Raw genomic sequence first — 14,006 nt, 5'->3', positions numbered from 1 at the left:
CCCCAGTTCTCAATCTTCAATCCTCAATGCTCAGTCCTCAATCCTCAATCCTCAGTCCTCAATCCTCAATCCACAATCCACAAACCTCAATCCTCAACCGTCAGTCCTCGTCCTCAATCCTCAACACTCAATCCTCAATCCTCAGTCTTCAATCGTCAATACTAAACCTTCAATCCTCAATCTTCAGTCCTCAATCCTCAATCCTCAATCCTCAACATTCAACACACAAACCTCAACCATCTATCCTCAATATTCAACCATCAATACTCAATTCTCAATACTCAATAGAATATCCTGAATTCTCATGGTTCAATACTCAATCCACAATATTCAATAATCAAATCTCAATCCTCAAACATCAATTCTCAACACTTAATCCTCAACACTCAGTCCTCTCTCTTCAATCCTCCATCCTCAACCATCAATCCTCAAGCGTCAATCCTCAATCCTCAATCCTCAACCCTCAATCCTCAGTCCTCAAACCTCAATCCTCAATCATCAATCCTCAAACCTCAATCATCAGTCCTCAAACCACAATCCTGAATCGTCAATCCTGAAACCTCAATCTTCAGCCTTCAGTCCTCAACAATCAGTTGTCAATCCTCAATCCTCAATAGAATATCCTCAGTTCAGAGTTTTCCATACGCAATACTCAATCTGCAATCTTCAAATCTCTATCCACAAACATCAATTCTCATCACTCAACCCTCAACACTCAGTCCCCAATCCTCAATCTTCAATCCTCAATCCTCAATCCTCAATCCCCAATCCTCAATCTTCAATCCTCAATACTCAATCTTCAATCCTCAATCCTCAATACTCAATCTTCAATCCTCAATCCTCAATCCTCAGACCTCAAACCTCAATTCTCAATCCTCAATCCTGAATCCTCAATCTTCAGCCCTCTGTCCTCAACAATCAGGTGACAATCCTCAATCCTCAATAGAATATCCTCAATTCGCAGTTTTCGATACACAATACTCAATCTGCAATCTTCAAATCTCTATCCACAAACATCAATTCTCATCACTCAACACTCAACACTCAGTCCTCAATGTTCAATCCTCAATCCTCAATCCTCAATCTTCAATCTTCAATCATCAATATTCAATCTTCAATACTCAATCCTCAATCCTCAATCCTCGATCCTCAATCCTCATTCCTCAATGTTCAATCCTCAATCCTCAATCCTCAATCTTCAATCCTCAATACTCAATCTTCAATCCTCAATCCTCAATCCTCAATCCTCAGTCCTCATTCTTCAATCCTCAATACCCAATCCTCAATCTTCAATCCTCAATCCTCAATCACCAATTCTCAATCCTCAATCCTCAATCCTCAGAGCTCAAGCATCAATACTCAACCCTCAGTCCTCGTCCTCAATCCACTACCCTCAATCCTCAATCCTCAATCTTCAATCATCAATATTCAATCTTCAATCCTCAATTCTCAATCCTCAATCCTCGATCCTCAGTCCTCAATCCTCAATGTTCAATCTTCAATACCCAATCCTCAATTTTCAATCCTCAATCCTCAAACCTCAATCCTCAGTCCTCAAACCACAATCCTGAATCCTCAATCCTGGAACCTCAATCTTCAGCCCTCAGTCCTCAACAATCAGGTGACAATCCTCAATCCTCAATAGAATAACCTCAATTCGCAGTTTTCGATACACAATACTCAATCTGCAATCTTCAAATCTCTATCCACAAACATCAATTCTCATCACTCAACCCTCGACACTCAGTCCTAAATGTTCAATCCTCAATCCTCAATCCTCAATCTTCAATCCTCAATACTCAACCTTCAATCCTCAATACCCAATCCTCAATCTTCAATCCTCAATCCTAAATCCTCAATTCTCAATCCTAAATCCTCAGTCCTCAGTCCTAAAACCTCAACCATCAACCCTCAGCCCTGATCCTCAATCCGCAATCCTCATTCCTCAATCCTCAATACTCAATAGAATATCCTGAATTCTCACGATTCAATACTCAAACCTCAAACCTCAAACCCCAGCCCTCATCCTCAATCCTCAATCCTCAATTCACAATCCTCAACCCTCAATCCTCAACACTCAATCCTCAGTCCTCTGTCCTCAATCCTCAATCCTCAACCCTCAGCCCTCAGCCCTCATCGTCAATCCTCAAACCTCAATTCTCAATCCTCAACCGTCAACCCTCAATACTCAATCTGCAATCCTCAATCCTCAATCCTCAATCCTCAATACTCAATCCTCAATCGACAATCCTCAATCCCCAATCCTCAATCTTCAGTCCTCAATCCTCAATCCTCAATCCTCAATCCTCAATCTTCAATCCTCAATCCTCATTCTTCAATCCTCAACACCAAATCCTCAATCTTCAATCCTCAAACCTCAATCCTCTATTCTCAATCCTCAGTCCTCAATCCTCAGACCTCAAACATCAATACTCAACCCTCAGTCCTCGTCCTCAATACGCAACCCTCAATCCTCAATCCTCAATCTTCAATCATCAATATTCAATCTTCAATCCTCAATCCTCAATCCTCAATCCTCAGTCCTCAAACATCAATTCTGAATCCTCAATCCTGAATCCTCAATCTTCAGCCCTCATTCCTCAACAATCAGCTGTCAATCCTCAATCCTCAATCCTCAATCCTCAATCCTCAATCCTCAATCCTCAATCCTCAATCTTAAATCCTCAATACTCAATCTTCAATCCTCAATCCTCAATCCTCAATCCACAATCCTCAATCCTCATTCTTCAATCCTCAACACCAAATCCTCAATCTTCAATCCTCCATCCTCAATCCTCTATTCTCAATCCTCAATCCTCAATCCTCAATCCTCAATCTTCAATCTTCAATCCTCAATACTCAATCTTCAATCCTCAATCCTCAATCCTCAATCCTCAATCCTCAATCCTCAATCCTCATTCTTCAATCCTCAACAACAAATCCTCAATCTTCAATCCGCAATCCCCAATACTCAATCCTCAATCCTCAATCCTCCATCCTCAAACATCAATCCTCAATCTTCAATACTCAATCCTCAATCCTCAATCCTCAATCCTCAATCCTCAATCATCAATCCTCAACCTTCAATCCTCAATGCTCAACCTTTAATCCTCAATCCTCAATCCTCAATCTTCAATCCTCAATCCTCAATCCTCAATCCTCAATTCTCAATCCTCAATCCTCAATCCTCAATCCTCAATCCTCAATCTTCAATCCTCAATACTCAATCTTCAATCCTCAATCCTCAATCCTCAATCCTCAATCCTCAATCCTCAATCCTCAATCCTCAATCCTCAATCCTCAATCCTCAATCCTCAATCCTCAATCCTCAATCTTCAATCCTCAATACTCAATCTTCAATCCTCAATCCTCAATCCTCTATCCTCAATCCTCAATCCTCAATCCTCAATCCTCAATCCTCAATCCTCAATCTTCAATCCTCAATACTCAATACTCAATCTTCAATCCTCAATCCTCAATCCTAAATCCTCAGTCCTAATTCTTCAATCCTCAATACCCAATCCTCAATCTTCAATCCTCAATCCTCAATCCTCAATTCTCAATCCTCTATCCTCAATCCTCAGACCTCAAACATCAATACTCAACCCTCAGTCCTCGTCCTGAATCCACAACCCTCAATCCTCAATCCTCAACCTTCAATCATCAATATTCAATCTTCAATCCTGAATCCTCAATCCTCAATCCTCAATCCTCAATCCTCAATCATCAGTCCTCATTCTTCAATCCTCAATACCCAATCCTCAATCTTCAATCCTCAATCCTCAATCCTCAATTCTCAATCCTCTATCCTCAATCCTCAGACCTCAAACATCAATGCTCAACCCTCAGTCCTCGTCCTGAATCCAAAACCCTCAATCCTCAATAATGAACCTTCAATCATCAATGCTCAACCTTTAATCCTCAATCCTCAATCCTCAATCTTCATTCCTCAATCCTCAATCCTCAATCCTCAATCCTGAATCCTCAATCCTCAATCCTCAATCCCCAATCCTCAATCTTCAATCCTCAATACTCAATCTTCAATCCTCAATCCTCAATCCTCAATCCTCAGTCCTCAATCCTCAATCCTCAATCCTCAATCCTCAATCCTCAATCCTCAATCCTCAATCCTCAATCTTCAATCCTCAATACTCAATCTTCAATCCTCAATCCTCAATCCTCAATCCTCAATCCTCAATCCTCAATCCTCAATCCTCAATCCTCAATTCTCAATCTTCAATTCTCAATACTCAATACTCAATCTTCAATCCTCAATCCTCAATCCTCAATCCTCAATCCTCAATCCTCAATGTTCAATCCTCAATACCCAATCTTCAATCTTCAATCCTCGATCCTCAATCCTCAATCCCCAATCCTCACTAGAGTATCCTCAGTTCAGAGTTTTCCATACGCAATACTCAACCTGCAATCTTCATATCTCTTTCCACAAACATCAAATCTCATCACTCAACCATCAACTCTCAGTCCCCAATCCTCAATCTTCAATCGTCAATCCTCAATCCTCAATCCTCAATCCTCAATCCTCAATCCCCAATCCTCAATCTTCAATACTCAATCCTCAATCCACAATCCACAATCCTCAATCCTCAATCCTCAATCCTCAATCCTCAATGATCAATCCGCAATCCCCAATACTCAATCCTCAATCCTCAATACTCAATCCTCAATCATCAATCCTCAATCCTCAATCCTCATTCTTCAATCCTCAATACCCAATCCTCAATCTTCAGTCCTCAATCCTCAATCCTCAATTCTCAATCCTCATTCCTCAATCCTCAGACCTCAGACATCAATACTCAACCCTCAGTCCTCGTCCTCAATCCACAACTCTCAATCCTCAATCATCAATCTTCAATCATCAATATTCAATCTTCAGTCCTCAATCCTCAATCCTCAATCCTCAATGTTCAATCCGCAATCCCCAATACTCAATCCTCAATCCTCAATGCTCAATCCTCAATGTTCAATCCTCAATACCCAATCCTCAATCTTAAATCCTCAATCCTCAATCCTCAATCCTCAATCCTCAATCCTCAATCCTCAATCCACAATCTTCAATCCTCAATACTCAATCTTCAATCCTCAATCCTCAATCGTTAGTCCTCATTCCTCAAACCTCAACCCTCAGCCCTCAGTCCTCACCCTCAGTTCTCAATTCTCAATCCTCAGGCCTCAATCCTCAATCCTCAATCCTGATTCTTCAATCCTCAACACCCAATCCTCAATCTTCAATCCTCAATCCTCAATCATCTATTCTCAATCCTCAATCCTCAATACTCAGACCTCAAACATCAATATTCAACCCTGAGTCCTGGTTCCCAATCCACAACCCTCAATCCTCAATCCTCATTCCTCAATCCTCAATCCTCAATCCTGAATCCTCAATCTTCAATCCTCAATACTTAGTCATCAATCCTCAATCCTCAATCTTCAATCATCAATACTCAATCTTCAATCCTCAATCCTCAATCCTCAATCCTCAATCCTCAATCCTCAATCCTCAATCTTCAATCCTCAATACTCAATCTTCAATCCTCAATCCTCAATCCTCAATCCTCAATCCTCATTCTTCAATCCTCAACACCAAATCCTCAATCTTCATTCCTCAATCCTCAATCCTCTATTCTCAATCCTCAATCCTCAATCCTCAGACCTCAAACATCAATACTCAACCCTCAGTCGTCGTCCTCAATACACAACGCTCAATACTCAATCCTCAATCTTCGATCATCAATATTCAATCTTCAATCCTCAATCCTCAATCCTCAGTCCTCAAACCTCAATTCTAAATCCTCAATCCTGAATCCTCAATCTTCAGCCCTCAGTCCTCAACAATCAGTTGTCAATCCCCAATACTCAATCCTCAATCCTCAATCCTCCATCCTCAATCATCAATCCTCAATCTTCAATACTCAATCCTCAATCCTCAATCCTCAATCCTCAATCCTCAATCATCAATCCTCAACCTTCAATCCTCAATGCTCAACCTTTAATCCTCAATCCTCAATCCTCAATCTTCAATCCTCAATCCTCAATCCTCAATCCCCAATACTCAATCCTCAATCCTCAATCCTCAATCCTCAATCCTCAATCTTCAATCCTCAATACTCAATCTTCAATCCTCAATCCTCAATCCTCAATCCTCAATCCTCAATCCTCAATCCTCAATCCTCAATCCTCAATCCTCAATCCTCAATCCTCAATCTTCAATCCTCAATACTCAATCTTCAATCCTCAATCCTCAATCCTCAATCCTCAATCCTCAATCCTCAATCCTCAATCCTCAATCTTCAATCCTCAATACTCAATCTTCATTCCTCAATCCTCAATCCTCAATCCTCAATCTTCAATCCTCAATACTCAATCTTCAATCCTCAAACCTCAATCCTCAATCCTCAATCCTCAATCCTCAATCCTCAATCCTCAATCCTCAATCCTCAATCTTCAATCCTCAATACTCAATACTCAATCTTCAATCCTCAATCCTCAATCCTCAATCCTCAGTCCTAATTCTTCAATCCTCAATACCCAATCCTCAATCTTCAATCCTCAATCCTCAATCCTCAATTCTCAATCCTCGATCCTCAATCCTCAATCCCCAATCCTCAATACTCAATCCACAGTCCTCAAACCACAGTCCTGAATCCTCAATCCTGAATCCTTAATCTTCAGCCCTCAGTCCTCAACAATCAGTTGTCAATCCTCAATCCTCACTAGAGTATCCTCAGTTCAGAGTTTTCCATACGCAATACTCAATCTGCAATCTTCATATCTCTTTCCACAAACATCAATTCTCATCACTCAACCATCAACTCTCAGTCCCCAATCCTCAATCTTCAATCGTCAATCCTCAATCCTCAATCCTCAATCCTCAATCCTCAATCCCCAATCCTCAATCTTCAATACTCAACCCTCAATCCTCAATCCACAATCCTCAATCCTCAATCCTCAATCCTCAATCCTCAATGATCAATCCGCAATCCCCAATACTCAATCCTCAATCCTCAATACTCAATCCTCAATCATCAATCCTCAATCCTCAATCCTCATTCTTCAATCCTCAATACCCAATCCTCAATCTTCAGTCCTCAATCCTCAATCCTCAATTCTCAATCCTCATTCCTCAATCCTCAGACCTCAGACATCAATACTCAACCCTCAGTCCTCGTCCTCAATCCACAACTCTCAATCCTCAATCATCAATCTTCAATCATCAATATTCAATCTTCAGTCCTCAATCCTCAATGTTCAATCCGCAATCCCCAATACTCAATCCTCAATCCTCAATGCTCAATCCTCAATGTTCAATCCTCAATACCCAATCCTCAATCTTAAATCCTCAATCCTCAATCCTCAATCCTCAATCCTCAATCCTCAATCCTCAATCCACAATCTTCAATCCTCAATCCTCAATCGTTAGTCCTCATTCCTCAAACCTCAACCCTCAGCCCTCAGTCCTCACCCTCAGTTCTCAATTCTCAATCCTCAGGCCTCAATCCTCAATCCTCAATCCTGATTCTTCAATCCTCAATACCAAATCCTCAATCTTCAATCCTCAATCCTCAATCATCTATTCTCGATCCTCAATCCTCAATCCTCAGACCTCAAACATCAATATTCAACCCTGAGTCCTGGTCCCCAATCCACAACCCTCAATCCACAATCCTCATTCCTCAATCCTCAATCCTCAATCCTGAATCCTCAATCTTCAATCCTCAATACTTAGTCATCAATCCTCAATCCTCAATCTTCAATCATCAATACTCAATCTTCAATCCTCAATCCTCAATCCTCAATCCTCAATCCTCAATCCTCAATCCTCAATCTTCAATCCTCAATACTCAATCTTCAATCCTCAATCCTCAATCCTCAATCCTCAATCCTCATTCTTCAATCCTCAACACCAAATCCTCAATCTTCATTCCTCAATCATCAATCCTCTATTCTCAATCCTGAATCCTCAATCCTCAGACCTCAAACATCAATACTCAACCCTCAGTCCTCGTCCTCAATACACAACCCTCAATACTCAATCCTCAATCTTCGATCTTCAATATTCAATCTTCAATCCTCAATCCTCAATCCTCAATCCTCAATCCTCAATCCTGAATCCTCAATCCTCAATCCTCAATCTTCAATCCTCAATACTCAATCTTCAATCCTCAATCCTCAATCCTCAATCCTCAGTCCTCATTCTTCAATCCTCAATACCCAATCCTCAATCTTCAATCCTCAATCCTCAATCCTCAATTCTCAATCCTCTATCCTCAATCCTCAGACCTCAAACATCAATGCTCAACCCTCAGTCCTCGTCCTGAATCCAAAACCCTCAATCCTCAATCCTGAACCTTCAATCATCAATATTCAATCTTCAATCCTCAATCCTCAATCCTCAATCCTCAATCCTCAATCCTCAATGTTCAATCCTCAATACCCAATCTTCAATCTTCAATCCTCGATCCTCAATCCTCAATCCTCAGTCCTCATTCTTCAATCCTCAATACCCAATCCTCAATCTTCAATCCTCAATCCTCAATCCTCAATTCTCAATCCTCTATCCTCAATCCTCAGACCTCAGACATCAATACTCAACCCTCAGTCCTCGTCCTCAATCCACAACTCTCAATCCTCAATCATCAATCTTCAATCATCAATATTCAATCTTCAATCCTCAATCCTCAATCCACAATTCTCAATCCTCTATCCTCAATCCTCAGACCTCAAACATCAATACTCAGCCCTCAGTCCTCGTCCTGAATCCACAACCCTCAATCCTCAATCCTCAACCTTCAACCATCATTATTCAATCTTCAATCCTCAATCCTCAATCCTCAATCCTCAATCCTCATTCTTCAATCCTCAATACCCAATCCTCAATCTTCAATCCTCAATCCTCAATCATCAATCCTCAATCCTCAATCCTCAGTCCTCAATCTTCAATCCTCAATACTCAATCTTCAATCCTCAATCCTCAATCCTCAATCCTCAATCCTCATTCTTCAATCCACAACACCAAATCCTCAATCTTCATTCCTCAATCCTCAATCCTCTATTCTCAATCCTCAATCCTCAATCCTCAGACCTCAAACATCAATACTCAACCCTCAGTTCTCGTCCTCAATACACAACCCTCAATCCTCAATCCTCAATCTTCGATCATCAATATTCAATCTTCAATCCTCAATCCTCAATCCTCAGTCCTCAAACCTCAATTCTGAGTCCCCAATCCTGAATCCTCAATCTTCAGCCCTCAGTCCTCAACAATCACTTGTCAATCCTCAATCCTCAATCCTCAATCCTCAATCCTCAATCCTCAATCCTCAAACCTCAATCCTCAATGATCAATCCGCAATCCCCAATACTCAATCCTCAATCCTCAATACTCAATCCTCAATCATCAATCCTCAATCCTCAATCCTCATTCTTCAATCCTCAATACCCAATCCTCAATCTTCAGTCCTCAATCCTCAATCCTCAATTCTCAATCCTCAACCCTCAATCCTCAGGCCTCAGACATCAATACTCAACCCTCAGTCCTCGTCCTCAATCCACAACTCTCAACCCTCAATCATCAATCTTCAATCATCAATATTCAATCTTCAGTCCTCAATCCTCAATCCTCAATCCTCAATGTTCAATCCGCAATCCCCCATACTCAATCCTCAATCCTCAATCCTCAATCCTCAATGTTCAATCCTCAATACCCAAACCTCAATCTTAAAGCCTCAATCCTCAATCCTCAATCCTCAATCCTCAATCCTCAATCCTCAAGCCTCAATCCTCTGTCCTCGAACCACAATCCTGAATCCTCAATCCTGAATCCTCAATCCTGAATCCTCAATCCTCAATCCTCAACCCTCAATATTCAATCCGCAATACCCAATCCTCAATCATCAATCCTCAATCCTCAATCCTCAATCCTCAATCCTCAATCCTCAATCCTCTGTCCTCAAACCACAATCCTGAATCCTCAATACTGAATCCTCAATCTTCAGCCCTCAGTCCTCAACAATCAGTTGTCAATCCTCAATCCTCAATAGAATATCCTCAGTTCAGAGTTTTCCATACGCAATACTCAATCTGCAATCTTCAAATCTCTATCCACAAACATCAATTCTCATCACTCAGCCCTCAACACTCAGTCCCCAATCCTCAATCCTCAATCCTCATTCTTCAATCCTCAATACCCAATCCTCAATCTTCAGTCCTCAATCCTCAATCCTCAATTCTCAATCCTCAATCCTCAATCCTCAATCCTCAATGTTCAATCCGCAATCCCCAATACTCAATACTCAATCCTCAATCCTCAATCCTCAATGTTCAATCCTCAATACCCAAACCTCAATCTTAAATCCTTAATCCTCAATCCTCAATCCTCAATCCTCAATCCTCAATCCTCAAGCCTCAATCCTCTGTCCTCGAACCACAATCCTGAATCCTCAATCCTGAATCCTCATTCCTGAATCCTCAATCCTCAATCCTCAACCCTCAATATTCAATCCGCAATACCCAATCCTCAATCTTCAATCCTCAATCCTCAATCCTCAATCCTCAATCCTCAATCCTCAATCCTCAATCCTCTGTCCTCAAACCACAATCCTGAATCCTCAATACTGAATCCTCAATCTTCAGCCCTCAGTCCTCAACAATCAGTTGTCAATCCTCAATCGTCAATAGAATATCCTCAGTTCAGAGTTTTCCATACGCAATACTCAATCTGCAATCTTCAAATCTCTATCCACAAACATCAATTCTCATCACTCAGCCCTCAACACTCAGTCCCCAATCCTCAATCTTCAATCCTCAAACCTCAATCCTCAATCCTCAATCCACAATCTTCAATCCTCAATACTCAATCTTCAATCCTCAATCCTCAATCGTTAGTCCTCATTCCTCAAACCTCAACCCTCAGCCCTCAGTCCTCACCCTCAGTTCTCAATTCTCAATCCTCAGGCCTCAATCCACAATCCTCAATCCTAATTCTTCAATCCTCAATACCCAATCCTCAATCTTCAATCCTCAATCCTCAATCATCTATTCTCAATCCTCAATCCTCAATCCTCAGACCTCAAACATCAATATTCAACCCTGAGTCCTGGTCCCCAATCCACAACCCTCAATCCTCAATCCTCATTCCTCAATCCTCAATCCTCAATCCTGAATCCTCAATCTTCAATCCTCAATACTTAGTGATCAATCCTCAATCCTCAATCTTCAATCATCAATACTCAATCTTCAATCCTCAATCCTCAATCCTCAATCCTCAATCCCCAATCCTCAATCCTCAATCTTCAATCCTCAATACTCAATCTTCAATCCTCAATCCTCAATCCTCAATCCTCAATCCTCATTCTTCAATCCTCAACAACAAATCCTCAATCTTCAATCCTCAATCCCCAATACTCAATCCTCAATCCTCATTCTTCAATCCTCAACACCAAATCCTCAATCTTCATTCCTCAATCCTCAATCCTCTATGCTCAATCCTCAATCCTCAATCCTCAGACCTCAAACATCAATACTCAACCCTCAGTCCTCGTCCTCAATACACAACCCTCAATCCTCAATCCTCAATCTTCGATCATCAATATTCAATCTTCAATCCTCAATCCTCAATCGTCAGTCCTCAAACCTCAATTCTGAATCCTCAATCCTGAATCCTCAATTTCAGCCCTCAGTCCTCAACAATCAGTTGTCAATCCTCAATCCTCAATCCTCAATCCTCAATCCTCAATACCCAATCCTCAATCCTCAATCTTCAATCCTCAATACTCAATCTTCAATCCTCAATCCTCAATCCTCAATCCTCAATCCTCAATCCTCAATCCTCAATCTTCAATCCTCAATGCTCAACCTTTAATCCTCAATCCTCAATACTCAATCTTCAATCCTCAATCCTCAATCCTCAATCCTCAGTCCTCATTCTTCAATCCTCAATACCCAATCCTCAATCTTCAATCCTCAATCCTCAATCCTCAATTCTCAATCATCTATCCTCAATCCTCAGACCTCAAACATCAATACTCAACCCTCAGTCCTCGTCCTGAATCCACAACCCTCAATCCTCAATCCTCAACCTTCAATCATCAATATTCAATCTTCAATCCTCAATCCTCAATCCTCAATCCTCAATCCTCAATGTTCAATCCTCAATACCCAATCCTCAATCTTAAATCCTCAATCCTCAATCCTCAATACTCAATCCTCAATCCTCAATCCTCAAGAGTCAATCCTCTGTCCTCGAACCACAATTATGAATCCTCAATTCTGAATCCTCAATCCTGAATCCTCAATCCTCGATCCTCAATCCTCAATCCTCAATCCTCAATTCTCAATCCTCTATCCTCAACCCTCAGACCTCAAACATCAATCCTCAATCCTCAATCCTCAATCCTCATTCTTCAATCCTCAACACCAAATCCTCAATCTTCATTCCTCAATCCTCAATCCTCTATTCTCAATCCTCAATCCTCAATCCTCAGACCTCAAACATCAATACACAACCCTTCAGTCCTCGTCCTCAATACACAACCCTCAATCCTCAATCCTCAATCTTCGATCATCAACATTCAATCTTCAATCCTCAATCCTCAATCCTCAATCCTCAGTCCTCAAACCTCAATTCTGAATCCTCAATCCTGAATCCTCAATATTCAGCCATCAGTCCTCAACAATCAGTTGTCAATCCTCAATCCTCAATACTCAATCTTCAATCATCAATCCCCAATTCTCAATCCTCAATCTTCAATCCTCAATACTCAATCTTCAATCCTCAATCCTCAATCCTCAATCCTCAATCCTCAATCCTCATTCTTCAATGCTCAACAACAAATCCTCAATCTTCAATCCTCAATCCCCAATACTCAATCCTCAATCCTCAATCCTCCATCCTCAATCATCAATCCTCAATCTTCAATACTCAATCCTCAATCCTCAATCCTCAATCCTCAATCCTCAATCATCAATCCTCAATCTTCAATCCTCAATGCTCAACCTTTAATCCTCAATCCTCAATCCTCAATCTTCAATCCTCAATCCTCAATCCTCAATCCTCAATCCTCAATCCTCAATCCTCAATCCTCAATCCGCAAATCTTCAATCCTCAATACTCAATCTTCAATCCTCAATTCTCAATCCTCAATCCTCAATCCTCAATCCTCAATCCTCAATCCTCAATCCCCAATCCTCAATCTTCAATACTCATTCCTCAATCCTCAATCCACAATCCTCAATCCTCAATCCTCAATCCTCAATCCTCAATGTTCAATCCGCAATCCCCAATACTCAATCCTCAATCCTCAATACTCAATCCTCAATCATCAATCCTCAATCTTCAATATTCAGTCCTCAATCCTCAATCCTCAATCCTCAATCCTCAATCATCAATCCTCAATCTTCAATCCTCAATGCTCAACCTTTAATCCTCAATCCTCAATCCTCAATCTTCAATCCTCAGTCCTCAATCCTCAATCCTCAATCCTCAATCCTCAATCCTCAATACTCAATCCTCAATCCTCAATCTTCAATCCTCAATACTCAATCTTCAATCCTCAATCCTCAATCCTCAATCCTCAGTCCTCATTCTTCAATCCTCAATACCCAATCCTCAATCTTCAGTCGTCAATCCTCAATCCTCAATCCTCAGTCCTCAATCCTGAATCTTCAATCCTCAATACTCAATCTTCAACTCTCAAACCTCAATCCTCAATCCTCAATCTTCAATCCTCAATCCTCAATCGTCAATGCTCAATGCCCATTATTCAATCCTCAATACCCAATCCTCAATCTTCAATCCTCAATCCTCAATCCTCAATTCTCAATCCTCAATCCTCAATCCTCAGACCTCAGACATCAATACTCAACCCTCAGTCCTCGTCCTCAATCCATAACCCTCAATCCCCAATCCTCAATCTTCAACCATCAATATTCAATCTTCAGTCCTCAATCTTCAATCCTCAATCCTCAATCCTCAATCCTCAATCCTC

The sequence above is a fragment of the Calliopsis andreniformis genome, unplaced genomic scaffold (genome assembly GCF_051401765.1).
Source record: "Calliopsis andreniformis isolate RMS-2024a unplaced genomic scaffold, iyCalAndr_principal scaffold0031, whole genome shotgun sequence".
NCBI lineage: Eukaryota > Metazoa > Arthropoda > Insecta > Hymenoptera > Andrenidae > Calliopsis > Calliopsis andreniformis.
The sequence above is the reverse complement of the archived record's forward strand: the minus strand, read 5'-3'. Positions refer to the sequence as shown.